The following is a 24,498-nucleotide window of genomic DNA, read 5'->3' as shown; positions in this document are numbered from 1 at the left end:
ATCAAATAAATGCAGCCCTGGTGAGCATAACAGACAAAAACATTTTTTTAAAATCTTACGGTTGTGTATGTTTCATTGTTTTTACGCAGCTGTTGAAGTGTGATATTTGGGTATTTGCACACTAAGGCCTTGCTCCTAAAATACTCAACTGAAAATAGATTAGCATTCTTTGATTCCAGCATGTATGCTTGTGTGGTTTGTTTTTACTGTGAGTGTAAATGTCTGACGTGCACGTCTGTGGCATGTTAATGTGTGTGTGTGTGTGTGTGTGTGTGTGTGTGTGTGTGTGTGTGTGTGTGTGTGTGTGTGGCATGCTATTCCTCTGTGGTTCTTAAATTTTCTGGATCTATCCACTTCATTTTTAAAGATGCCCTCAATATTTTTACGTTTTGCTTGCTGATATGGTCAAAATTTTAATTGTGCTGATTATTCATTACCAAACTATCATGGAATGAGAATGTCGTTTACTGAAAAGTCATCATTCATCTTTGGATAAACAGTCACCATTTGAGGGAAATTGTCTGCTTCTTAAATATCCCAGTATTCCCATCATACCATGATTATCATTTAAATAATGCTGCTCAGTGAGCTATAAGGTATCTGCACATAACATATGTTTGTGAGCCAGTGGGGATATACATGGTGTGTAACAGTAAAGCTTGGTGTATATGAGCTCAGCTGGCATGTTTCTGTTCTGCATCTTTGGTACTTTCTCTATTCCCTTTCTAATCTCACTCTCTTTAGTCATTAATGTTTTTCATTTGGTGACCACTTTTAACAGCTGATAAAAGCAGTGAAGTACCCCAAAACATGACCCATCTTCACACCACGCAATCTGACAAATGACCCCAGAAAAGAGTCTGGAGTTTTGACATTTACCGCTGTATGATAAATGGCTTTCATTTCTTGCTCAGCTCTTTCAGGGATCAAAAATGGTTTGCAAGTTAATATTCGGTGTAAAGTAGGTTAGCAGGGAATGAGAAATTGTTATTTTGGAGGAAGAGAGTGGCATTGGTGATGGCTGTATTGATTTGATTTCAGTGTAAACAATACTGTACCTGTTGTGTAAATACGGTAAAACTGTACCTAGAGATTTGACATTTGCTCTGCACTTGCATATAAGTGTTTTATTTTTAACATTTTTATGTAGCTCTCTGTAATGTGAACTTTTTTTTTTAAAGATTTTTCTACAGTGTTAATACATTTCAGAGAAACAACCAAGATCAAATGGTGTGTTTGTGTAGGCTAAATCTTGGTACCAAAATTCCATGAGCTGCCTGCTGCCTTCATAGGCATTCTAACCATCAATGAACCTCATAAATGTCTGACTTGAATCCACTCTGTAGGCCAAACAAACAGCACGCCATACTGGAAGCATGACTCGCTAAAACTGGGTAAAAAAAACAAAAAAACAAACAAAAAAACACTTTCAGTGTGTTCTTGTACTGTATTTTAAATCAAAGTACCACTATCGAATAGTCTAATTAAATTTTCAATTCGATTTTGGCTTCCAACCATAATGAAACCAAGCTAATCATATACTATATATTAGAGATGCACCGATTGATCGGCTGGTGACCGGAATTGGCCGATTTTCACGTGGTCGGCCATGACCGGCGACCGGCCGGACAGTCTGACATATGCCGATTTTATGCCGGTCAAATGCACTCGGGTGCCGCATGATTTCTGTGCCCCTGAGAGTACGGTGCCACATTTAGAATGTTCAGTGATGTCGCATAACTGCCAGATTCAAACTGTGCTTTCGCGCGTTGGCTGGCGCTGAGCCAGAGTCGGACGCGTTCAGCGCTGTCATATATCACAACTAATGCCTGGCTCACACTACAGGAGTTTTAGGCCGATTTATGCCCGATTTCCCCCTCCCGAGAATCGGAGAAAAAATCTTGTCGAGGACCTTGATCGGTTCCGATGTTCGGCGCAGATTATCTGGTAATGTGAGGTGTTCACAGATCGAATCTTGCACCTTTATGGATTATGTAATCCATGTGCATTTCTCTCTATATAGGCGCGTTCACTACGGAGATGGCGATCGTCAACTTCATCTTTGCAGCCGACAGAAAACACTAGTTTATTAATAAAATCAATGCACGCGTCACCGGATTTACAAATGCACATCTAGCTTGTTGCACGCTTGTTGTCGAAATAACGAGATATTATGTTGAAATAACATTATTAGCCTAATAATAATAAATCTTTAATCAATATTTGATTGAATGCTGAATGTTGTGCTTGGTCAATTTAATAAAATTAATACTTTAATTGTGACAATTAAAATAATTGAATATTAAATATTAAGTGGCCAATTTTTGTAATAGTATGGGCTCGGGTAGGGTCGGGCTTGATTTTTTTGGGCCCGATCTAAGCTCTTAACTCAAAGTACATGGTAGGATCAAAGTCTCTGTGCGTGTGTATGTGCGTGCGCGTGTGTGTGTGTGTGTGTGTGTCTCATGGCAATGCATGTCCCATATGTTTCCATGCTTTTCCACTTCAGATCTGCTGCGTGAGATCACGTGAGGCGCTTCCTCTGGCACGATAATCTTAATAACATTTTGTAGTGTGTGGTGCACCGCGATTTTGCACCGCCGACATGTGTTATTCATATCAGACAAACATAGTGGAAGTAACCATAAAGTTTACTCTATTCTTCTCAGTTCACCGGCCACTTTCTTGCATTTATTTCGGGAGAAACTGATAAATTCACGTGCTGTAAATCCAACTGACAGGACAACCTTGCGGCGCCCATCTCATGTTATAGATCAAGATTTTTTATATAGGTTTTTAAACGACCAAACACACTCACTTACACGTCTTTGAGAATCGGAATATCAGATAGGCTAGTTGATGACATGGTAAGCAAGTTTGTGAATATTTTGAATAAAAAAGGAAAAGCGAAAATAAAAGCGACACATCTGTCATACAAGGTCATACAGTATTATTGTGGCTGCGGTGTATCGCGTGACGCGTCACCATGGAAACATTAAAGGGAACGTTCGCCTTGAAAAAACTCACTCTGGGGGTGGGGGTGTCAGTTAGAATATTTTAAACTTGCACGTGAAAGGGTTAAAGAAAAGATAGAAAATAAATATTTGTGTGTGCTGTAAAGTGGTTAGAAATTTTTTTTATCGGAATCGGCTAAAATCAGAATTGGTATCGTGTGTTATTATATATACACACACATTTATTTTTATTTTTAAAAAAATCGTATAAAGTTCAGTACATACATTATGTTTCCAAAGTCCATTTGTAATCGTGTTAAATAATTGTGATCTCAGTATTCACCAAAATACTCACGTTTATGTTTTTTTTTTACCATAATTTAGCAGCCCTACTTTCAGACGTAGGTAGTTTAGTAGGTTTTTACAACTGAGCATTTATGTGTGCACCTGGGAATAGTTTAACCCTTTAAAACCGGATGTGTCGTCAACGACACAATGTCGTGTCTGTCATTAATTTGGTTGTCAAAACAACAAAACATAGCTTTCATTTTAAGGAATCAGGATTAATCGCCTATGTATTTAATTTAGTCAGGACTAAAATACTACCCAGTGTTATTTTACATTTGATTACTTTATTCAGTCTCGGTATTTCTGAATACTAGACCTAATTAGACCTAAGCAAAAACTTCTCTCTTTGTTTCTCTTTATTGGTATCTTTATTCTATTGTATTTATTTGTGCTACTTTTTTCAATTTAATTCAAAGATTGAAATCAAGCTTCCTTGTGTTGTGTAAATTCTTAAGAACAAAATTACCCCATTGTAAAAATGCGATGAGTGAGCATACATTTAGGCGAGATAAATGTAATTAAAAAAAAAAAGTCTAAACTCCCCCCTCAAATTAAAAATTCCCCCCCATAAGAATCACCTAAGGGGGGATATCCCCCCCATTTTCCAAAATGAAATTCAGGCCCTGATTGCATAAAATAATAAAAGAAATGTGTTAGACAGCAGAAGAGGGGATTAGGATGATTTTTAATGAAACTTGGGAGGCGGATGGCCGCTACTCTTTCACGTATCTAAGCATGTGGTGTGTGCATGTGTATGTGTGCATGAATGCGTGCATTTGTCTGTGTGCGTGTATGAAAAAAAGTGTCCTAAATGAAAACTGTGCAACCCAATGTCACAAAAAAGACTTGTATATATGTATTATAGTTCATTTTTCAACTTTAAAGTGTAGCTTCTTTCATTCATGATTTTTTTTTTCAGTTTTTTTCTAAATAAAAATCAGTAAATTTATTCTAGTTTTTTTATTTTTGTCTATTTAAATTCTATTTACAAACTCACCACACACAATAATGGTCAATAACTGTAATTTGTTGAAAGCTTATCTTTTTCTGAAAAAGATGACACCTTGCACATGAAGATAGCACAGCGTTTTTGAATTTTACAGTTAAAAAAATCTAATTATGTGAAAAACACCTATTTTAGCTTCAGGTTCTAAAGGGTTAAAGCTCGTTCAGACTGTCAGTCCAAATCCAAAATTTGTGCATATCCGATTGGAATTCGATCATATTTAGCATGTGTTGAACGGCAGAAAACAGTATGAAAAAATCAGTTTTGAGCTACTTTTATATGTGGTTTGGAATCCTATTCAAATCACATTTCTGGAAATCCGTTTCAGTCTGACCAATCTAATCGGATTTCATTCACGTGGTTTATGTAACTGTCTCACACAGCGTTAAACGTAAACATGTCAGATGTTGTTATAGGAAACATGCTGAAATTCGCTGCAGAAACCAGCCTCCTACGTTTCTGCTGCTGCCTCAGAAAACGTAGTAGTCCAGCGAGGCGGATATATTGTCATGTTTTAAATAAAGACAAATCTTTATTGCAAACTCCTCCACGTTGCAGTTGTTGTATTTGGCATATACCTTCCATTGCAACGTTATTGCCATAGAAACCAATGCAGATATTCCAGAAGACGAAAGAGAGCCACTGGAGACCGGATACACAAATCGGATCTGAACAATGGCGATCAAGCGTGCCGCACAACAAGTCCTGAAAAGTGAAGCCAAAGCGTCTCGATTGCCCCCCCGGTGGTTGGTCCCAGTATAGGTCATAAGCCCTGCCCTCTCCATATAGTCTAATAGACACGATGGAAACGAAACAATCAAATTACATTTTCCTACTTTTATTTTCCAAAGATGTTTTCTGTCATTTTAGGTAGTTTTTATCACGCTGATGTAAGTTTAAGTGTTCGTTTTTTAAAATAAGTTTGGTCTTAGTTAGTTATTTGATGCTATAAAAACAGGAGTGTGACATCATGATTGACTGCTGTGATTGACAGCTTCTCTAAACAAAGTAATCACTGAGGCACCAACTGACTTTTTGGGGGATTTTCGGGAGGAGATTGGAACTACAGCTTTAATTTCTACATGTCAATAACTGTTTATTTCATACTGACATAATAAGTTGTTCTGCATTAAACTGTACTAACGGTTTCTCTGAGAGTGTGGGTGGGACCTTGATATCGCGGCTCCACTTCACGCTCAGTACTGCGCAGACTCGGGTCCCACGTTCACCATTACACAAAATCAGGTCTAGTAAGATACTGGTATTGATTCTTAAATTTCATATAGTTTGGTATTGGTTTACTCACTGAAAAGTTATCTTAATATAAAGATTCTCATTTACAATGCAATTGGTAAAACAATTACCTTCCTATTTAACAGATTTTTTGAATAAATGACATTCTAATTTAGACGACCAAGACTGGTTAGTAACATTAGATGTATCATCTGTTTACACTTCAGTTCCACATAAAGAAGGTTTGGAATCTTTGGATATTTATTTTCTACATTACTCACACAAATTATCCTAGATTTGACCAAATACATTTTTACTAAGAATATTTTTTTGTTTGATAAAGATTATTATCTTCAAGTACAAGGTACTGCTATGGGTACTCCCTTAGCACCAAGTTATGCAAATTTCTTTATGGGTAAATTTCATTTATTTGAAATTTAAAATTACATCCTCATTTGAAAGATTGGACATCTAATCTTTTTTTTTTTTTTCTTTTTTTTTTTTTTTTTACATGTTTTGACATTGAAGATTAACAACAGTCTCTTCCACGGTGTTTTGAAAACCAACAGAAAAGAATACATTATTTCTGCCGATAGTCATCACCCGCTACCTCTGAAAAAAGGTCTACCTTTAAGCCAGATTTATAGACTGAGATTTGCGCTTTGGAAGAGGAATTTGATAAACAGTCTGAAATTCTCAGCAACCGGTTTAGTTCAAGAGGATACCCACGGACCTGGTTTCAATCAGCGTTTAATCAATTTTAAAAAATCTAAAATTATATATATTTTAAAATAAGTTAAATAAAAAAAATTTTTTTTTTAAAGGAAGTCATTTTGGTTTTTTGGCCAAGTGCATCGTTAATTTAAGGTTTCAGTTTTGGCCCGGAGTTTTCATTTCGTGTGTGCTTCTGTGAAATATTATCTTTTTTCTTTTCTTCATGGGGACATAATGTTTATGTCCTTTTTTTATTGTAATTATTCCCCAAAAATTTTGAGTAAGCTTTATCTTTGACATCCATCCTTTAAATTGAAACTGCAAACTGCATAACTGCATTGCCATGTCACCTTAATTCCATGAACACATCTTAAGCTAATCAGCAGACACAGAATGTCAGCCTGCTCATCTCCATAACTCCCAGGCAGCTTTACTGCGAGAGAACTGACCTTTAAAAGTGTGAGGGGAAGATAAATCAGCCTTGTTTAAGAGACTCCCTCAGAAGAGAAGAGGCAAATACTGTTGGACTATGCTGTGTTGCAAACTAGGGAGGACCAGATCTGTTTATAATAACTGGAGATGTGTGGAGTCAAGGAGAAGAGAGCGTGCACTGGTATGTAGGGACTGACTGTCCTGGTACAGACTTCCTCAAGCCAGAACCTCCCTAAATATTTGGCTAGATCTGAAATTGTTCACCCATTTTTGCTAATTTGGTAAAAAGACACCTGGTTTGGAGTTGATAACCATTGGTCCGGTCCTGCAAGTCTTAATGTTTCTCTATTTCCAATCTCCCTGCTTGATGTTTACAGCAGAATTCTCATCTCTCCTTATGTGGTGCACCTAAATAAATAAGGCATGTTTTGGTTGACTTGGCCATTCTCAGGAAACTGAGCTTAACCCTCTGGGGTCGGCGGTCACGCCGGCGAGACCAGCTTGCTTTTTTCCGTATCAGTGCAAAAGAGACTCCAAATACTCTGTTGATTTTGATCTTACATATAAGTAATACATCATTCAAAACTGTTAAATGTCTTCTTTTATTTGTGTACACACATAATAAAAAAAAAAGTTGTGTTTTTCGTAAAATAAAGAAAATAAACATGATGCGCGTTCTGCCGTCTCTCTCATTGTGAAGTTCATTCTGAAATGCGACAGAAAATGACCTGTAACTCAGCGAATATTTTTCCACAGACTTGAGACATATGTCTTTACAAACTTTGAGGGTCTTTGTCTTTCTCAGGTGTGAAACACATCAATATTCATGATGATTCACACCTCCTCATAAAGCTTTCTTACACAAAACATGTCTTGCAAATTTTACATCAATATATTGTTTTATCTGAATGAGTATGCAGGATGATTTTCACATAGTTTTGGAGCAAATATTCTAGGCTATGTGATACTATTTTCAAAAGTCTTGTGAAGAAATAATCAGTATGGGTTTCATGACCCTATTTCAGTGACAATATTTTTTAGTTTTTTCACAAACCGCGCATAAACGTCCTTATATCAAAACTACAAACTTTTACATACATGCTGTTGACATATTATTGTAGCAGAGTTTGTGCTGAATACAGTGTAATCAGACTTTAGCATTGAAAATGTCACAAGTAACAGAAATAAGCACAAATGTCAGAGCATGTCAGAACACCTCCAGGACCCAGAAAACACCTCAGACCCCAGAGAGTTAAGTTTATTTAACATAAACCTGTTCAAATGGTAAAAATGGAGAGAATGTTTCAGGCTGTGTGACTGAAAAGCTTCCAACAAACTGTAAACAGTCAAAGTGGGACACTTTGAAGCAAATGTTTAGTGTGAATGAATAAGCAGCCAATAAGTAATTCCCACATATGTAATTAGCAGCATTTTTTACTGGGGCTTGAACATTGTGTTTACCTTCCAAAAAAGTAATGGTCAGCCTTGTGTCCTCAAAAAGAGCGTGAAAGCGAGGCTTGTTTGGCATATGTTTGAGGCTGGTAGTGTGTCTGTGTGTGTGTGTGAGAATTTCTGCGCTGTGACTGTAGTGTTATAAAAAAGATATCCACTAAAATAGTGTAGCGATGTATAAAGCACAGTCACTTTCAAACCAATCAACTTTCTGTTGGTCAACATGGTGTATTGACCCACATTGCAAAAGGAGCAAAGAGGACACTGACAACGCGCCGAAAGATGAGACAGAGCAGGTTACTTTTGATATGAAACAAAGTCTCAGTTTTCAAAAAAGAAAATCTTTAAAAAAAAAGAAAGAAATTCAAACAATTATAGCATTTTGTGGCTCTATAATGTGTCGTGACAGATCGCTGTAGTACCTTAGTTCAAGCGGCACATGAACCGATCATCTCTTCCTACTAGCTATAGAATGAGGCAAACATGAATGAACATCAGAAGCTATCTTGTTTCAACCGCAGAAAGACTTCATTACACAGCATACACACTTGGGCTAAACGATTAATCGAAATGAAACCACACGCGATTTGGCAAAGGCTGCGATTATTTTATGCGCAGCTCTTCAGTGCAGCACTGCTCTGTGCTCAGTAGTAAATGCTGCTCCATCTGAAAGCCAGAGGGCGCTCTTGCACAAACACTCCAAATATGCCCCACAGAAGTAGACAACGCACATCATTCCAGGAAATCCCTATGGGCATCATACTATCTGTAGCTGAATAAACAGAAGATTGAAACGTTTTTATTTATTAAATGTTGTCTTTTTTTGGACAAGAGGTTCATAAATGCTTCTCAAGTTTGGAAAGATGTTTGACACGTGTTGCTTTTCAAATGTACGTTATAAGCGACTCAAACTACACTAAAAGAGTGCTTTCAGATGGAGCAGCATTTACTACTGATCACAGAGCCGAACGTCACTGACAAGCTGCGCATAAAAAATTATCGCAGCCTTTGCGATTTCATAATCGGATTAAGCGCAATTTCATGTTAATTGTGATTAATCGTGCAGCCCAAGTCCACAAATTGTCAAGTCCACCAACGTTAATCTACTAACTCACCTGTCTGGTTTGTTTATCGGAGAAAATGGCAGATTCGCCTTATGATTGATCAGATCGCCTGTCAATCAAACTTCCTGCGAAGGGTGAAAAGGCTGCACCTTTAAAGCTGAAGTGTAATTTCTGCACCACTAGTGCCACCAAACTGAATTGCAAAAACAATGACTATTTTCAAACAGGTTTTCCCAAATACTCCCCCCTCCCATTGGTTGGGAAAATTGATAGCCTTGCTCTAAACTCATGCCATTGGTTGCGTCAGTATTGCTACGTCGGGCTTAATGACAGCTGAACAACTGACACTAAGATGAATGGGAATACTAACAGATAGCTTTTCCAGGTATTATACTCCTTGACGTGGTCTGTGATTTCATCATTGATGATATTTATGTAAGTTTATCCAAGTTTATGCAAGACATGTTCCCATCTGTGCTTACATCTATGCAAAGAGCTCTTAGTATGTTTGTTTGTGTGTGTGCTCGTGATTTTTCGTGTGGTATGTGTGTTCCTTAAGCTGCTATTACCACAACTTTCCTTGGCAAGAGTCGAAAGTATGACAGGAAGACTCTGATAATCAGTTCCAGGCAGCGTGCAGCTGTGTGTCAAGACGTTCGATTGGTGAGTGAACATGGAGGTAATAGCAGTTTCTTCTGGTTGTATTGTGAGTCAAAAATGTCTTAGACTTGTCTCATAGACCTTCTCGTATGCAATAATTGTGCTTTGTTAGTACTGCAAAATCTATTTTTGTCTTGTTTTTCAGGAAAAATATCCTAAACCTAGATCCTTTTTTGCAAATATATTAAGACTTGCTGTCAGTAAACATATCTGGATTTAAGTTTATTTTTATTTAAAATAGTTTACTTTTAAAATGATTAAAAGTAAATTAGAATTGGAAATAATATTAATTAAACCAAAAATGGTGTGCCAATGGATTTTAAGGACGTTTAGATATTTTTACTGAATACAATAAAAAAAAATTTGCAATGTGATAATGTTACATCAGTATAACAAGATTCCAAATAAAATGTGAATTATTTAGCTGTTGCGACCCCTTAACAGGAGCAGCCGAAAGTGAAAACTTAAATGTATTTAAATATATGTACATACATATATTTATTTGTTACAAATCATTTTAAAATTCAATTAAAATAAAAAAATTATATTGATAAAAAACGGACTATTGTGCCAATGGTGTAAGAAAATAAACATAATTGAATATGTTGTCTGAAAACAAGTCTTAATATAATATCTTATAATATTTTACTACTAAAGTAATTCTGAATTTTTACTGCAAAACAGGAAAACATACTGATTATAATTGTTTGTTTTGCAGTGTGGTAATGGTTCAAATAAAAATGTAGGTCTTGCTACATATATGTGCCAGAGCCAATGTCTTCAGCCAGCTTTCATACTGCTTTCTCACACTATCAGACCCTCTACAACTCTCTCGTTTCCCACCGTCCATTCCTATTCCAGCCCAGAAAATGTCATTGGTGGCGTTTGTCTGAGGACTAATCAAAAATGTGGTTAAACAGTGGTTAAACATCTTACTGCTAAGTAGGAAAACACACGCTTGACCTGGAGAACTCTGGGAGCTTTCCCTCCATACTCACTTGGCCTGCGGGTGGTATGCTCATTAGAGAGAGAGAGAAGAAAAGTGAAATAAAGCCAGAGAGATTGAGATTAGGTAATATTCCTTTCCCCACTCTATTGTTATACAGTAAATTGAACAGAAATGGATCTGATGGTTTTCAGTTGCTTTATTTGTTTTGTGAGTTGGATGGAAATTTCATTTGTGCTTGTTGGCTTAAATTGCTCAATACAATTAAACCCAAAACCTCTCTCTTGAAAGGTCATTTTATGATTTGAGGAAGTGCCCATTGATTAAACAGCAAGACGTGGCCAGAGGTGAGAAGATTCCAACACTTGGCATTATGCAACTGGGTGGCACCTCTCTTTATTTACTACAGAAAAATATGGTCCCAGTGACACTTTCCAGTCCTTTTCTACTCTGAATGATATGGCTTTCATTCTGAAACGTGTCCAGTCACAGTGCTGGAACACCTACCGAAATGAAACACTTACTCGTGCTGCCCACTCAGTAGGAAAAATCAATGATGTCAACTCCTTTTCCAGGAATAGTATTGTGGCTGCAGCTGAGCCGGTGTCTGTTCTTTGTGAAGTCTCTGAACACTTTTTAAGAGTGAAGCTCCGTTCTAATGTGGATGGACAGCGGGGCAGCCACACTCGTGGGACTGCCGGCACATCTGGAAACACTAAACCTCCCGCTGCACTGCCTGGCCCAATAAAAGTCACTCTCTTTTCTCACTTTCTCTCCTCTCACTTTTATTTGCTCTGACCCTTTCTGTGGTGTAAAAGGCGCGCTGATGACCGGAAGATGCCCTCCGACACAGTGACCTGGGGGAAGTTCAGATGGATGAGGAGAGACAAAGAACGAGCAATAATTAAGAGATCAGTCACTTGCCTCTCTAAAGAACAAGGCAGGCATAGGCTCATGGATATGGAGTATATGAAATATACAGATCTTCTATCTCCTTCTGCTCCACTCTAATTAAATGGACAATCTTATGTAGGTCTGCTCTAATGAGTCTTTACATATTTCATATCAACTTCTTTCTCATCTCTCACGTGTTAATATTTAAGCAGTGGTGTGATTGATGCATGTGCTGAAAATAGAATCAAGACTGAGGAGCTTTTTCTAATATGTGTGTGTGTGTGTGTGTGTGAGAGAGAGAGAGAGAGAGAGAGAGATAGAGAGAGTGTTTGTATCCATATTGATTGTCAGACAGAGTTCTGAAAACAGTCTAGGATAACATGGTAATGGTTTCACACTCTCAATCCTGAAGTTCTCCGCCAGCTCACGTCATGATCTCAGACTACCAGAATGAAACCTTTTGAATGAAATGAATAATGCTGTACAATTATGTTTTTCTTGAGCACCAAATCTGCATATTAGTATGATTTCAGAAGGACCACGTGTCAGTTATGCCATTATATGAATAAATTGCATAAAATATATTGAATTGTAGTATTTCACAATTAAAAATTTTGAACAAGTTCTACATTTCTTTTTTTCCAGGTACAATTATAAACATATTTACAGTGAAATTTCCTTAATTCAGTGTTGTATATTAGGCTACATATAGTTCTGTTTAATATGATATATATTCCTGTAGCCTAAATTTCTCTCCAGGCTTAAAAGTCAAGGGAATCAGAAATGGACAGTGAAGGAGATAAATTATTTATATGCAGAGACTTATGAATTTTTAAATACCACAGTGATTATATTCACCTTGCCTGCAAGCAGAATTGTTGTGCTAATGTTATCATGCAGCGTTTTTAGGTCCATAAGCAATGGTGAACTTGAGAAACTCTGTAGTTACTCGGGGGTGTAGCACACTGTTGCTGTACTGTTGTCATGGTGATGAAGGATGGTCAGGTAGTGTTAGGATAAGCGTGTGTAGATGAGCATGTAGATGAGCTATATACAGTATATGGTTTAAACCATGAAAGCAAGATAATGTACTTGCCCTTACTGTTAATAGATATTTTCTGCCAGATGTGTGAAAATGCATAGCAGGACGTGTCAACTCACATTATGGAGGCCTATGAGACTAAAAAACAACAACTTTTTTTAAGGGTTTCGTCAGTTGGTTTGTTAAGCTGGTCTAAAAACATTCACAGCTTTAGACTGGACTGATCTAGCTCTCTCTGACTGGAATCGCAATCTAGTCTGTCTCACCAGGACAAAATACTTTCACAGCTGACCAAGCACAGTATTAGCAGTAGCCTACTGTATTTTTAATAATGGCCACTAGATGTTTTTGAGCATTAGAGTAATCATTGGAAAGGAGAAAGATAATTATGTTTGCATACTGTGCTTGGTCAGTAAGAGAAAAATTCAATTAATTGTAGTCGCTTTGTTTGTTGCTTTCATGACAATTCAAGCGCCAGTGGAAGTGAGTCTTTCGCACAGTTTAAAGGTGCAGTATTCATTTTCTTTACAGGGGCTTTCATGCACTTTTGTGCTAATTTGCTTTAAATGTTTAAAAGAGCACATTTTAAGTCTTGCCACTCTCGAAGATCTATTTTCAGCTCCTATAATGGCTTGTTAATAGAGATATTAGCCAGTGGAATTGCTGCCTGCTCCATTCAGCTTCTGTTATGACAGGTTAGTCCTCTGCAATTTCCCTCCTTACCTCTCAGTGTGACCACCCCACCCCCACAACATAGCCTACCTATTCAGTGTTTATGCATTAGGTTTAAAAAAGGCCATTCATATATATGGTTTATTAACTTTATTTCTTTACAGGCAGTCTTTGGGAAAATATGAAAGTAACAAGTAACCAGATGTGATCGGTACATGCGAAAAGCAATAAAATCTGAGTCTTCCATATATTATGGGCATGTCACCATAAAGGTCACAAAGTTAACTGTGGCAAGCAGGGCGGGGCTGAGAGCCGTGAGAACGGTGCGAGGCCGAGAGCCGTGACTGAGACCGGCGTGAAGGATGAGAGAGCACCAGGCCTGGGCTTTACATTGTTTTGTTTATGTGTGTGCGGCAGTTGTCTGTGAGGGGCTGCCGCTCTGCTTTTGTTTTGTGTTTGTTTATTTTATAATTCAAGTGTTTGAACGTTCGCCGATTCCCGCCTCCTTCTTCCCTCATCAACTGACCTTGTTACATTAACGTTGACAGTGATGAAACAAAGTTAATGTTATGCGAATGAGCAACAACTTGATGTGGCGACAATAGGAGTGAAGACAGTTTGAACTAAGTGATCTGCTTCCTGTGAGATACTGTTGTCAAGTGTTGGCATATTGGAGGATAGGCTAAAGTTACTGTGAGAGATTTTACTGTTTTATTTAATTTATCTGTGCACATATTCAGTGATATAATAAATACAGTTATTCTAATATGCTGATTTGGTGCTCAAGAAACATTATTTTCAAACAATTGTGCTGCTTAATATTTAAAAAATAAATAAATACATTTCAAAAGAATAGCATTTATTTAAAAAATAAATCCTTTGTAACATAAATGTTTTTATTGTCCCTTTTGAATAATTGAATGCATCCTTACTAAATAAAAGTATTAATTTATTTAAAAAAATCTCACTGACCCCAAAGTTTTGAACAGTAATGTCATTTTCTTTATATGATGCTTTATGCACTACTGCAATTTATTTACAAAGGCTTTGCTGTGCATAATGTTAGCCCTGTTCACACATGACTCATGGGACCCAAATCCTGATGATCCTCATGTTCTCCTCATGATAAAACTTCAAACATGAGAGAGTGAGTGTGGAAGTGGAGAGACATCATATGAGTTATATATATAAAATAGTTACAAGTGTACACACTTTTGTCTGCAGACTTTTTTCATTTGGATTTTTTCCACTTCCAGCGTGAACAGAAAAGCGGCTTATCTCAAAAATCTTTTCTTGCCTGATTTATCTAAGACACATCAAGATGTCACCACAGGTACAGGTGTCACCTGAAATTTAATCTGAAATTGCAACTGATGATCCCACACAATAATTCTCTCGATTCGAATAAGAGCTTTACACATTTTTTTTTATGAAAATGATGTCACACTTTGTGCCAGGACACAATATACTTTCCCCTGTATTTCTGATCTAATTATGACAAAGCTGCTTGTTTTTGAGCCTCTTTTCTAATAACAGAAACTTGGAGTATTGAAATGTTTAAATAAATATGATTAATTTTGAGATTCCAGATGTTTCAAGAACGCTGTTTCAGAGCGGTTCGTATTAGCTCTAATTACAAAATTATTCTTTTTCCTTTAATTGCTTTGGGGAGGAGGGGGACAATGAGTCAATCAGTCAAAACGGTTATGATAACCTAGTGGTCATTTCCTGCTCTGAGCCATGCTCAACTGTAGATTCCTCTCTGGTGAGATAGATTTGGAGTAAATTGGGCATCTAGAAGCAATTGCATGTGATTTGTACCTTTAGGACATGATAGTACTTTTTCATTGGTAATCAGTCTTCAGCAGTGATGGCGGCATGGCAAAGATGAAAGCTGTTGTCTGTCTGATGTGTTTGAGCTGCAGTCCATCAGAAGTAGCTTGTGAAACCAGACATGGTGAAACTAGACAGGAAACCAGACATGGTGAAACGTGTTCACCATGTCTGGTTTCAGATCATTCTACTTGATGTTTCTTTAATGCTCTATTGCTCTCATACATTCTCTACCTCTTTATTTTTTGCTAGTGGAAAAATCTCTTCCTCATGCCATATGTGTTTTTGTCTGTTCAAGTGTATTCATGCGTAATACTCTGAGAGCAACAAGTTGCGCACTGCCTCTTCAGAAGGACAGAGTAGAGCCATTAGTATGGTGGCCCAGTAGAGCACAACACAACGAAATTTATAAAGCAGACATAAGTTCACAACAAAATTAAGCCACAACACAACAAAATTAATCCACAACACAATGGAAATGAGCCACAACACAACGGAAATGAGTCACAACACAATGGAAAATGTACAATACGGCGAAATAAAGCCGTAACACAACGGAAATGCTCCCGACCATCAGAGGGCTCTCGGAGCGCGGTAAAGTTAGTTTTCCTTGCCATTGCTCTATAGTCGGCAGTCTTAATATATCAATACCACGATTAGTTTTAACAGTATGTAACCTTTGTATATCGACATAAAATATTACTTCAAAATTACCTACATTGAATTATAGCTGCATATTTATACTCGAGAATGCTTTGACCTGCTTCCACAGCGCATGATCCCTAAGGGAACGTCTGGCAATTCCACCAAGTGGTTAAAACGTATAATTAATTCTAATATAATTTGATAAATAAAAATAAAAACCATTTTTTTGTGAATTGCAGAATTACAAGAAGGTATTGCCACAATTGCACCTGTAATAAGTCAGTCTGGTCACTAGGAACCTACCACAAGCTTTGGGACATAAAAAAAAAAAAAAAACTTTAGGTGAGTTACAGTATAGGCCTAATGTTTTTATAAAAATCTAATTGTGTACTGTGCCTACAGGGAGCTATTGGCACAATTTCACATGTTGGAAGTCTGTCTGGTTAATAGGAACTACAACCTTTGAAACATGATAAAAAAATAAAATAAACGTTTATTATATTACAGAAATCTCCTAAAAAAAATTGTTTACTGTAAATACATGAAGGGAGGTCTGTAAAAAAGTCACCTGTAGTAAGTCAGTCTACTACCAATACAATCAAGCTTTGGATTTTGAACATGTCTGTTTTTGAATGTTAAAAGTAATTTATACAAATTATACGTTTTAACAACTTGGAGGAATTGGCAGACATTCCCTTAGGGATCATGCGCTGTGGTAACGCGTCAAAGCATTCTAGAGTATAAATATGCAGCTATAATGCACGTAGGTGATTTTGAATTAATAAATGTCGATATACAATGGTTATACTGTTAAAAGTAATCGTGTTGATATATTTTTTAGACTGAGAAACTAACTTCACCACGCTCCGAGAGCCCTCTAGTAATCGGGATCATTTCCGTTGTGTTGCGGCTTTATTTCATTGTGTTGTACATTTTTCCGTTGTGTTGTGGCTTATTTCCGTTGTGTTGTACATTTTCTGTTGTGTTGTGGCTCATTTCCGTTGTGTTGTGGCTTAATTTTGTTGTGTTGTAAACTTATGTTTGCTTTTTAAATGTCGTTGTGTTGTGCACTACTGAGCAACCGTACATTAGTGAGTACTCATGAAAGAAAGAGCTTTTGGTGCAGGCATGAAATTTAGAGTGTTCTAGAAAAGGGTTTTTCAACTCCTAGAAATTGTTCGCAAATAATAAAGTCCACCTCACAGAAACTCCTGTGGTGTTTAAAGGCCGTTGACACGCTGGCAGACTTTGACTGGCACATGCAAAGACCCGTGTAAAATCTTAAAGCTGTCACTAGCAGACAAGTGTGCAAGGACGGAAATTCCTAGGCTTCCTTCCCCGCTTTCTGAACGCTATGCTCCCCATGCTGAACTGATTACTCCAACTCATTGGATCTCCTCTCCTCCATTTTGTAATTTTTTAAATAGTTTTTGGACTGCTTTTTGGAACCAGTGTCACTGGTTTGGGATGGTAAATTGTGGATCATCCAGAGCAAAAAGCAGAAACGCATGCTCAAAACACCCATGCATGAGCCCACACATATTGCCATAGAAAATAAATTGCCCCACTTGTGTTGTTTTAACACATGATTCACAAAAGTTTTGCAAATCAGTTAATGGCACAAACACGCCCACAACTGTCTTGCAGGTTGGTCGAATTCGCCTGACTTTTTAAAATACATTTCTGTGTGAACCAGGCCTTAGAATTTATCTTAAAAAGTTCTTCAAATTCAGTAAATAGTCTCATCATGCGTAAACATGACCTATAATGGTTTACATTATTGATCATCACTTCACACACAGTACTTGTGCACATCTAATAGTGATATGTATTATATGTAGCTAGGTTAATAAGACCATGTTGTAATACTTAATATTTGAAACAGCCCAATACATTAATCAAACATCTTACCTTTGAGGTTATTTACGAGGATTTTTAGGAATATTCTTTTCAGGAATTTAAACACTTATATTTTGTTTTAAGAACGTTCTTATCTTTTTCTTATGATTGTTCTAAAGAAATGTTTTTGGGAAAACAAAAATATTCTTATCTTTATTCTTACTTAAAATAAAATACAATACAATACAAATGAAATGAAATGAAATGAAATGAAATGAAATAGCAGTTAAGATGAACGTTATGCTTAAGAGTGTTTCAAGCCCCAGAAGTTAGCCTCTCTTTCAGCTTACTGCAGGTTGAGCTTCACCCATTTGTACAGAACGGATCAGAGCCGCCCTGAGATGAGGTTCATTACTGGATCCTAGTCTGATACAGACTGGACTAGAAAGCCTGGAGGGGAAAGCAGCTCTGTTTGGCTTATTGAGAGTTTGTTTAATCAGGACTTAAGTCTACAATGCTCTACCTGCTCCACAAACTGTTTGTCTTCTTGTCCGATAATCATATGTAATGACAATAATCCCTCTCCAGTCACACTTTGTGACTGATAACACACATAGACAGGAAGGGATATGACCAATGCACACATTTTCAATTCCTTTCACAAACATGAACACAAATGTGAAACGGTCCCAAAAGGGCTGAGATTTAAGCTAAAATGTCATTATCTAATCAGAAGCATTTTTTCTGTCCACACTGGAGGAGAAAATGTCATACGATACAAATAAATCAGAGCCAATAGATGCAACGCATCAGTTCATCAGTTGCGCCAATAGATGCAACGCATCAAATAGCTTTCCAATGCATCTTTCCAATGATCTGCATGTCATAACTTGTTTAACAGACTAATCCAGTTGTTTAACCATCCTTATTAATGTAGCTGTTGTCTCTAAGTTTTTGTTATGTAAACCGTTTTAGATATTGATAATAATAATAAATGTTTCTTAAGCACCAATATCTGAAGGATCATGTGACCCTGAAGACTGGAGTAATGATTTCTGAATATTCAGCTTTGCCATTACAGGAATAAATGACATTTTAAAATATGTTAAAATAGAAAACAGTTATTTAAGATTGTAATCATATTTCGCAATAGTACTGTTTTTGCTGTACTTTTGATCATGTAAATGCAGCCTTGGGGAGCATAAGACTTCTTTCAGAAACATAAAAAAAACTTGCCAACCCCAACATTTTGAACAGTATAGTGTATAATTTGTTCAGGCAGAAGAGAAAAGAAGCTTTAATATAAGAAACCGATTGTGAGATGAAATGAAATGAAATGAAAGAACAGCAATAGAGAGATTAAGAGAGAAATAAATAGAAAGAATACGAAGTTAGAAACAAATCAGATATTCTCAAACTGTTGGACCCAACTCTCAGCACACATACAAATGAACCTGTCTAAACACTTGCTGTCTGTTTAGTCCAGGACTCCGGCATGTTGACTTGTGGTTTTGTGGGGTTATAGACCTGTTTAATAGAGTTGTGTTTTAGGGGATTCAGTGAGCTGTGTCTCTCACAGACAGGATTACGTGTGCTGAAAAAGTGGAATTAATGGCTTTTGGCTGGCCTTACTCCAGTTGCTCAAGTCCTCAGTATTTTAATCCAGTTTAGTGCTGCTTTCCTACAGAACAAAGCATGTCGCATACCGCCAGTGCACATTAACTATGAGAGACGCAAATGATTTGAGGCCCTCAAGCTTGTATATTTGTGCAGTTTAAATAGGAGTTATGTAATATGTGAGCTAATTGATTTGTTCCATAGGGAGTTGTTTAGCTAGGCTAGAGCTAACGATAACATGTTTTCCACATACATATTGACTCTACAGTAATGTACAGGATCTGTTTTTATAGTTTTATATTGTGTAGGTGTTTTAATATTATTTTTCAGATGTAATATTTTGCAAGTATATCCATAGCATGTTTATAATAAAAATAGGGATGTATTGAAATTTAAATTTAAATTGAATAGTTATTGTCATGTTATATGGCATATTACTGTATAGCCAATATTAAAATGTACAGGCCTACTATTTGTACACTGTGAAACATTTTTTTGGGGTCAACTTAAAAAAATAAGGCAACTTATCGCAAGCTCTTTTTTGGGTAAACTCCACGAACAGGGACAATATTATGTTAAAATCATAAGTTGCCACAACATAAATAGTCATGTTTACCTAATGAATAACAGAACAAAGTATTTTTAGTTTTTAGGAGTCCTGATACGTTACACCATAGAATTCAAAAGGTTGTCCTTTCTTTTTCACATGACTGTATGTGTTTATGCTGCACCACAGTATATTCACACAGACTCACAAACATGTCAAGCTACAGTATGAGCCGTAACATGGGGATGTTTGAGGCGGGGGATTCCAGTGTATCAGGGAGCACCTAGGGGAAAGGTTACTGCAGTGGGTGATTAATTAGCCAATTAACACGATGACAAATGTGCATGAGTAAATGGGGCAGGCAGCTTCAGACCAAATTTCGGATGATATTTTCTTTTTTTTCACTCATCCATCCTTTTCCCCCCTCTTCATCATGAAAAACTGTTTAGTCGACTGTACATTACAGGGCTGTTTTCATTGTCATCCTTCTGACTGATTTAGTGCCTGTGGGTTTGCTCGGTGCACTGTGGGACCATTTAATTTGGACAGAGGTAGGGATTTCTTAATGGGATGGCTGCTAAGGTAATGAATAGGGTTTCTAGACACAATGCCCTGGTTAAAAGCACCTGTCAGTGATGATGGGTAAGGCATTGTTAGGCTTGAGCAAACAGCATCCCAGACTGACATCACTGAAAGATGGTTGGGTGCACTTGTATGCGGTGTGTGTGTGTGTGTACCTCTACTCTGATGTGGAAAGTCCTATGGCTTTGGTTATGTGGACAATTTTCTTTTTTTTTTAACCATCTGCTTGGCTTTAGAACAAAACGTTCATTTATGCTGCATCTCTGCAGAATCTTATCAGAATCTATTTCTTATTCATATACATACAGTAATTCTATACACATTTAATACATTTTACAATAATGTTTTTACATTTCTCAACGTTTAAATTTGAAAAAAAAAATGCTTACATTGCTTTTCACGTTTTGCGACACTTTCACTGTGAAATGTCCACTCAGTAGCGCTAACAGAAACAGGTAGCCTAAATGTTATTCTGTGTGCAATGTATTATTACGTTGGTTGTTATACGTATTGTGGCAGTTCTGATTGTCTCTTTTATTGTGACTCGTGTTTCACTCTCAGAAAAAAAGGTACAAAAGCTGTCACTGGGACAGTACCCTTCAAAAGGGTTCTAATATGTACCATTTAGGTACTAATATGTACACGTTTGGTACCAATATGTACCTTTAAGGGATTTATATGCACTCTTTAGGTACAAAGGTGTACCTTTTGAAAAAGTACCGCCACAGTGACAGCTTTTGTACCTTTTTTTCTGAGAGTGTTCATGGGAGTTGTACCCAGACGCCCTGCATCTCAAGTGCATTGCTGCTGTATCAGGTGAGCTACTGAGCAAGTTGCTATATCAGAAAACTATAAATATGTGATGCAGGCATCAAAATGTATTAGTTTAGAAATCAGGCACTATGGTAAAAGCATTTTGAGGTCATGACATCGGATTTTGCAAGGAACTGCAGAAAATATCTCTTAATCTTTAATCCACCCTGTAATCATAATTTGTGTTAAAAGGAATAAAAGTTGTTGGTATTTTACAGCCACTAGTGTTCATTTCAGCTGAAATCTGCAGAGTTTTGCAGAAATGTAGGTAAGAGAGTGAATTAATATTTAAAGCAGTTATAATAATGTCTCAAGTCTTTGCCCTCACATTAAAACAAAACAAACTGCAAAAACATGTGGTTTGTCTGCATTCATATTTGTATTTTGTTCATTAGCACACATCTCTTGAAGTTTGTGTGTGTGCATATTTGCTATATATATATGTCTGTATATGTGCTCACACAAATAATGTGTATTTGGGTATTGCTTGCATTGCTGACTGTTGCTCCCAGAGGCTGACGTCAACTGGTTGGAGGCCAGCAGAGCGCTGAGGTCTCAGAGCAGCTGTGAGGTTAGAGAACTTGTCATAATCAAAAAGTAGAAAGTTATGCATTGCTGGCCCTGAAAAAAGCCAACGATGAAGACGGAAAAAACACAGGGCTATAAATTGTTTTCCACCATTAACATTCTTGGTAGCTAATTATATTATTGTTGATTTATGGCTTATTGAATAATCGTCTGATTCAAACCCACTGACTTTAGGGAGATAGAGAGAAAGATATCTTTTAAAACTGTCCTGGGGTTTAGCATTTTTTTATCCAAAATATTAGTTTTATTTGTTGAAAGATTACAGTTTAAAGTCTTAAAAAGATTTATACTTTTTTTTTGGATTTGATTCCAGTATGTGCACTGAAAAAAACAAACTTAATCAGTATTTTTGTTTTGTTGTCCACTAAAAAGTGTCGGTTATAAATACTGTAAATATTAATTTAATTTACCAGAGAAGCGTTGCATTGCATTTTACTCCACTGGAAAATAGTATTGGTAACACTTTAGTTTAGGGTCCAATTCTCACCATAAACTTTAGTTGCTTATTAGCATGCATATTACTAGGATATTTGCTATTTATTAGTACTTATAAAGCACATATTAATGGCTTATTCTGCATGACCATACTCTACATTCCTTAATCCTACCCAATACCTAAACTGAACAGCTACCTTACTAACTAATAATAAGCATCAATTAGGAGTTTTTTGATGCAAAAGTCATAGTTAATAGTTAGTTAATAATGAGAATTGGACCCTAAATTAAAGTGTGACCGTAGTTTTTTCTTTTTCTTATTTTAAACATACAATTTAGTGAGGTTTATATGAGTTTTTCTTCTCATTCTTGTCATGTTTTATCCCAGGGATGAAGAAGTAGACTTAAATATAAATCAAGTTATATTATATTAAATATAAGTCAAGTTATATTTAAGTCTACTTCTTCATCCTTGGGATAAAACGTAGCTAAACTCAGGCAATGCAACAAAACATCGAACACAAACGAAACAAACTTAAATAGGGGAGCGCGGGGCACAACCTAACGCGGGGCTAGTTGTAACACGCTTGTTTTAAATACTTCCGCACATGCTTGGATGACGAAACTTTGTGTATTTACTAGTTGCCATATCAACACTATATAGAAAAAAAAATTCGCCAAATTTTTTTTTTTTGGAAGATATCCATAGACATTTATTCAACCATAGCAAAAGTAAATTTCTTACTTAAGTTAATTTTTCATCTCCATTTTTTGTGTTTATTTAAAATAAGACAAATCTGATATTATTTTAATCTCCAAGATGTTATTTAACAGTTGAGATAGTTCTTTAATGCTTCGCTAACTAGCAGAAGACACTAGCAGGGTTTAAATCCCAGTTGTGCAGGCGGGGGCATGTTGTAACACTGTGTTACAATGTGCCCCTATTAGAAATATGCTATTATATTCTATACTTTTATTAATTTTATTGAGAAAACGTGAGAAAAAGGTGAATAAAGACTGAGAGTCAATGTTCAGAAATTACTAATTATTTATTTGTTTTTGAACTATGTTGTATAGCTGTGTTTTCATGTGTTCGTAGTCCAAACTCAAAAATGAGTTTATATTTAATTATTAAAAATTGCCATTATTTTATATGAAAAAGTTTTTTAATTGTATTTTATTTAGAAAATATTTTAGTTTGTTTTGTATATTTTTTTTATTAGATCAGATAACATTTTAAGCTGTCATATGTTATGTTACAATGTACCCCACCTATGGGGCATGTTGTCACATTTCACTTCCATTCTTTCGGGGTATATCAAGAAAAAAGTATATACTGTATTAATAAAACAAAAACACATAATTGTACTAGACATGTGGGAAATTAATGTGGGGAAAAATAAATACTCTGAACCATAAGTAGATTTACACAAACTGAGAAAGTCAAAAAGCGTTACTTTGTGCCCCGCTCTCCCCTACTCAAGGTGACAAACTTAATTACAAACAGGTGTGCTTGTTAAATTAGTATCCATGACAACTGATATTGGCAGGAAGCTAGAACAAAGGAAACAGGTAACTGAAGAGAAACAAACTAAAAGTCAGTGAAAACGAAGTGAACTAAACTTGACAATTCTGCTGTTTTAAGGATTGTTGAAAAAAAAAAGTTTTCAGTGTGTACTGCATGAATTATGCACAAGTAGACAGACACAGAAGATGTCGTCTGTCCCTAAACTGCTCCTATGGGTTTTTGGCTATCTTAAAAATAAATGGTAGGAAGACAACAAAGGATAACTAAAATACATCTTGTGTCCAGCATGGTGGTTCTTTCTCGATACATTTTGTGGTCATCCACATTACTACCGTAAAGCGGATCTATTTTCTGCATTTACCTCTTAATCAAGATGATGACAGGATGAGGGAAAGAGTGGGGTGTGAAATCTTCCTACCTATGGGGTCAGAGGATTAAATGGCCTGAAAAGTGGGCATCAGCCTATTACGAGACGCTGCTGTGATCCCTCATTGACACTGAAGGTGCATTACAACATTACAGGGAAAAAGCTCAAGTGACGAGGTCTGTCAGATTGCACCAATCTATTTGATTATTTCCTCAAATCCCTGAGAGATTTTATGTACCTCCAGATCAACATGTACACACATACTGTGCCATTTATAGGTCTAAGTC

The 24,498-nt window shown here is 36.5% G+C and overlaps 1 protein-coding gene and 2 long non-coding RNA genes across 7 annotated transcripts in view; 2 read left to right on the top strand and 1 right to left on the bottom strand.

The window, feature by feature from the left end:
* Positions 1 to 24,498, top strand: part of kcnq5a (potassium voltage-gated channel, KQT-like subfamily, member 5a) — a 139,344-nt gene that overhangs the window by 29,296 nt on the left and 85,550 nt on the right. The gene's annotated exons all lie outside the window — the stretch shown is intronic.
* On the top strand, positions 3,216 to 10,897 carry LOC309487277. The gene is made up of 2 exons (XR_014201810.1): positions 3,216 to 3,410; positions 4,459 to 10,897. It is a non-coding gene; the product is annotated as an uncharacterized lncRNA (long non-coding RNA).
* On the bottom strand, positions 20,823 to 22,848 carry LOC309487274. The gene is made up of 2 exons (XR_014201807.1): positions 22,779 to 22,848; positions 20,823 to 22,675 (listed from the first exon to the last, which is right to left on the bottom strand). It is a non-coding gene; the product is annotated as an uncharacterized lncRNA (long non-coding RNA).

The sequence above is a fragment of the Leuciscus leuciscus genome (genome assembly GCF_965113295.1).
Source record: "Leuciscus leuciscus genome assembly, chromosome: 22".
In the NCBI taxonomy this organism is placed as follows: domain Eukaryota; kingdom Metazoa; phylum Chordata; class Actinopteri; order Cypriniformes; family Leuciscidae; genus Leuciscus; species Leuciscus leuciscus.
Note: the sequence above shows the minus strand (reverse complement) of the source record. Positions and strands in the feature narration are given on the sequence as shown.